Source organism: Zalophus californianus, chromosome 3, assembly GCF_009762305.2.
Source record: "Zalophus californianus isolate mZalCal1 chromosome 3, mZalCal1.pri.v2, whole genome shotgun sequence".
In the NCBI taxonomy this organism is placed as follows: domain Eukaryota; kingdom Metazoa; phylum Chordata; class Mammalia; order Carnivora; family Otariidae; genus Zalophus; species Zalophus californianus.
The window spans coordinates 153,520,674-153,525,665 of NC_045597.1; positions in this window are offsets into that span (position 1 = coordinate 153,520,674).

Sequence of the window (4,992 nt, forward strand, 5' to 3'; positions counted from 1 at the left end):
GAAAAAGAAAGATCCTTGTTCCTATTTCCTCTGGTGTTTCTGCCCCCTACGCTGAAGGGCAGAAGGTAAGCCTTAAAAATAACAGAAAAGATATCCTATTGCCAGACATATCCTCTTTCTTATGTCTTATTTATACCCCCCCTCCCCACCCCCTACACACCCTAATAGGGCACTGACCTAATTTTAGCCTTCTTTGGAGGAAGGAATATGAAGCTTTTTCAGAAATATGTGAACAGGAGTTTAAAATAAAGTGATTTCTGTTTTAATAACCAAATGTAACCACAGATTTAATAAACTGCTCAGACATTGCTTAGAACAGAGAAGGGTGAAAGTAGTGATTAGAAGAAAAATAAAATCACTTCATGATTTGTTTTACAAAATTAATAATTTTTACATAACGCAGATATAGAAATAAAGAAGAAAAACATTTTAGGAGTAACTTTTCTATCATTTATTCTGTTTTCAATGATATCTTCCAATTTATGCACATGAAAATTATTTAAGCTCCATTCATATTTTGTGATATTTATGAATTTAGACATATTGCGGTGTTTCTAAGGTGCTACACTGTAAAATGTATGAAAATAATTACTTATTTGAGTTTAAAGAATGAGATAAAAATGATTAAAAATTTTACTTATTTCCCTGTGAACTTGGTTTATTAAAAAAAGGGAAAAGTATGACCATTTTGAGGTAAAAAAGGCAAATCAGTAGCTTTTATATATACATAGTAATTTTAATTAGAAATTATAATGGAAATGGAATTCTATTCATAAAAACAACAAAAACTATAAAATACTTTGAAATAAAAATGATATAAGGGAAATATATGAAGAAAAGAATTAAAAAAAACAGAGAACAAGCATAAAACTGTATGTCTAGATATGTGTCTTATATGTTCTAATGAAGTAAGTCAATATGCTGAATGTCAAAAAATTTTTAAGATGTATTTGTAGATTAAATGAAATCACAATCCAAACCCATCAAGTGTTATACTCAAATTTACATAAGTAATGCACTGCTTCTCATTTTTATGTTTCTTTATCTCATTTATCTGAAACAGTTTCGTTACCTCAATATGAAGGGTAGAAGCCATTTAATTTGTAGGCTGCCCACAATATTTTTTAGTCTAAAGTTTTCTCATAATTCTATTCAGGTTGTGCATATTTGGCAGGATTGCCACAAAAGTGATGCTCTGTCCTGCTCTGTGTTTTGGTGGAAGCACATCAAAGAAATATGACTGAAGACAAAAAGGAAAACATATATACAAACATGTACAATAGCCACAGACCCAGTGTGGTAACAGTACTGAAGTTAAATAAAGATGACTAGAAATAACTATGGTAAATATGTTCCAACTTACAAAAAGTAAGACCAAATCGAAGAGACAGAAAATTTTAACACATCATTAGAATTTTAAAAATTAAGTGAATTTTTTAACTAGGAAAATAATAACATTGGAAATTATGAACTCAGAAGATAAGCTAAAGAAAAGATCTGACCTATCAGATCACAAGATGATTAAATGGAAGACAGATCAATAGAAAATATGCAAACTAAAGTGTATGAATAAAATATAGGAAAAAGAAGAAAAAAAGAGCAGAAAAGACAGAACACAGGGGAAATTTTTCCCACACATGAAATTAGAGTCCCAGAAGTAGAGGTAAGAGAATGGTGCAGAAGAAATATTTGATAATATAATCACAAAGAATTTGCCAAAACTGCTGAAATAGATCAACTCAAAGAATCAAGAACATATGGGAATACCAAATCAATCAATAAAAAGCATACCATGGTACAACTCTTCTCAGTGTTTAATCCCAGGACCTTCATCAGCAGCATTGTCAGCAAATTTGTTAGAAATACAAATTTTTGGGCCCTGCCTCAGTCATGCTGAATCAGAAATTCTAGAGGTGGGGCCGTACAATCAATGTATAAACAGGCCTTCCATGTGACTGTTCCAGAGCTACTGCCATATTAAATCTAATGAAAATTAAAACAGAGAAAACAAATTTGAACAACAGCAGAGGAAAATAATACAAATATAAAGTAAGTTAAAAATAGACAAATATTTCCCCAAACAATAGCAATTTTAATATGTATTGCATTTTCTAATTGCTAAATATGCAAGTGATAGAGCAGATGACTACATATCTAACAATGCATCAATGTTGTAGAAACAGTCCATGCAGATTTAATATTTACATATATGATTAATGTTAGCTTTAATTATATGACTCTTTTTTGCTTTAGAGAATAATGTTTTGACTTTTATGTATAGCCCTTTTTTAAACATCCTGGTAAGACTTTTTGATTAAAAAAAAAATGGGAGTACCTCTGAGGTGAGAATGCCACTTAAAATTATTTTTTCTTTAAATTTTTATTTATTTATTTATTTATTTTTTTTTTTTAAGATTTTATTTATTTGACAGAGAGAGACAACAGCGAGAGAGGGAACACAAGCAGGGGGAGTGGGAGAGGGAGAAGCAGGCTTCCCGCGGAGCAGGGAGCCCGATGCGGGGCTCGATCCCAGGACCCTGGGATCATGACCTGAGCCGAAGGCAGACGCTTAACGACTGAGCCACCCAGGTGCCCCTCTTTAAATTTTTAAATGGGCAATTTATCTCTTTGAAAATATTTGTATGGGCATTGCTCCTAATTTTCATAAAGCCTGAACCACTGGATGTTGCACTTTTGAATTTCAGCTTTTATATGCATGGAAAACTTAACTGAGTTCATACATAAATTATCAGGGATAAATCATCGGGGATTAATTTAAAACCTAAGCAAATATTTTAATTATTTTATGATGATATGAATATATATTATTGAAATTTATATTTTATCATTTACAAGTAGCAAAAATATTGCTTAGGCTAAAACCTTGTTTTCCAATATGGCATTAAGATAAAAATCAATCCAAATTAGGCATTGAAACCTCACTTTTAGGGTAAACTTCTTAGGCAAAAAATAATTCTCTTATTTGACACAAGTTATTTATATTTAAGTGGGAATTTGAACCATCTCAAACAGTATTTGAATTGTCAACAATAATTGTGATTACCTATTGCTTTTGTTGTGAATGGGAAAGAAAGCTGGCTGTGTTTTGCTTTAATCTGACCTTCACATGAAGAATTAAGGGAAGAAAATTTACCTTCTACTAATTTCAGGTTTTTCAAGCTGTGGTTAAGAGCTGACCATCAAAAGAAAATTGATTTTGGTGACATTTAATTTACCTAAATTCAGTAGTGTTGTCCTTTAAAAAAATAGAATATTTTGTTCTAAGAAACATTTTGAAAGTTATTAAATCTTTAACATAGTGTTTGCTTGTACACCCATTCATGTGTATGTGGGGGGGCATAGTTGTGAAAAAGCTAAAGTAAAACAGAAAAATGAAAAAAACATTCTCAGATATGCTTAATATTCCACTTTTTAGAAGAGCATAGGGATACTAATAGCTTCCCTAAATCTAAGAGAAAAAGAAGAAAGGGGGTATATGTCTGTATATGTATCAATGTAAATATGTATATATTTGTTAGGCAGATTATGAATCCAATTGTGACTTGAGTTTGTAGAAAGCATATTGCATATATAGCATTTGGAATTTTTGATAACTATGTTTGAATAAAATTTTTCTTTTAAATCAAAAAATTATATTTTAGAGATTGAAGGGTTTGGATATATTAGACCACCTATTCCCAGTTATTTCACTGCATAGAAAAAATAAGATTAAATGACTCCAAATTTTTTACTGGAATCCAATGTGAAATGTTAGATGTTATGTTAATATTTAATTATTATTATAATTATTAAACAGTTATTTGAGGCAAATTTCAAACACGTTCTCAAATTCCTTGACTCTCCTTCCATCAAGAGTTGAAGTCTATATACCTCCCCTTGAATCTGAGCAGGCTTGGTAGAGCAGAGGTGGGGCCCAGCAATCTGTATTTTAACAGGCTTTCTAATTGGTTGCTTGAGAAACACCACCATGATAGATTAGTGTTGATAGTGTAGGGTGAGGTGATATCATGCAGCTTCTAAGTTCAGCTCATATAAATCCTTATATTTTCTAGCTGATTGCCTTGAAATGTTTGCTCTTTGGACAGTTCCTCTGGGATTTCCCTCTTGCCACCTACTACCCAACCATTAAGATGCCACAGACATAGAGAGAGGTTATGTATCAGTGCTCTAGTAGATAGTCTTCGCTGAGTCTTGCTTTTTAGTCATCCTAGCTCATGTGTCAGATGTGAATGAAGATTCCATTCTCCAACTCTTCAAGCATCACCAAGATGCTCAAATCTTCTTAGTTGAGGCCCCAGATATTATGAAGCAGAAATCAGTCACCCCTGCTATGTTCTGTTCAAATTTCTGATTCAGAATCTTCATGGCATAATAAAATAGTTTTCCTTTGTACCACTCATTTTGAAGAATGGTTTGCTATAGAGTGATAGATGAACTGGTGAAAGCACCTAAAACTATAGGATACTATTTCATGCATTGAACCTGAATACCAGTATTACTAACTTTGGGGCAATGCAGCTAAACTGTGAAAAATCTTACTTCAGCAGAATCAACCTACTTGAAAAATTTTAAAAACACTGAAAATGAGTCAAATTGTAGACTTAATTGACAAAGTGCTGATACTCACCTAAATGACACAGAATTCAAAACATAAACAACAACAAAAAAGATTTTGAATAATAATACTGAGAAATAGTATAACTTGGAGTTTCAAGAATGAGTTTGGGAATTAGAATGCCTGAAGCACAAGCTGTTCTGGGTATAGCGTCATCCTCTTTAAAATAGGACTGATGACAGTATCTATATTTATAGGAATTTTTTACGATTACAAAATGAGACAATAGGTGTAAAGCATTTAGATTACTATCAGGCATTTATTAACACTCAACACATAAGCCATTATTGCTTTTTACCCTGGTTTAGCAGATATGTTATTTTCTGCCTTCTTGTTTATATACATTCCTTCATCCT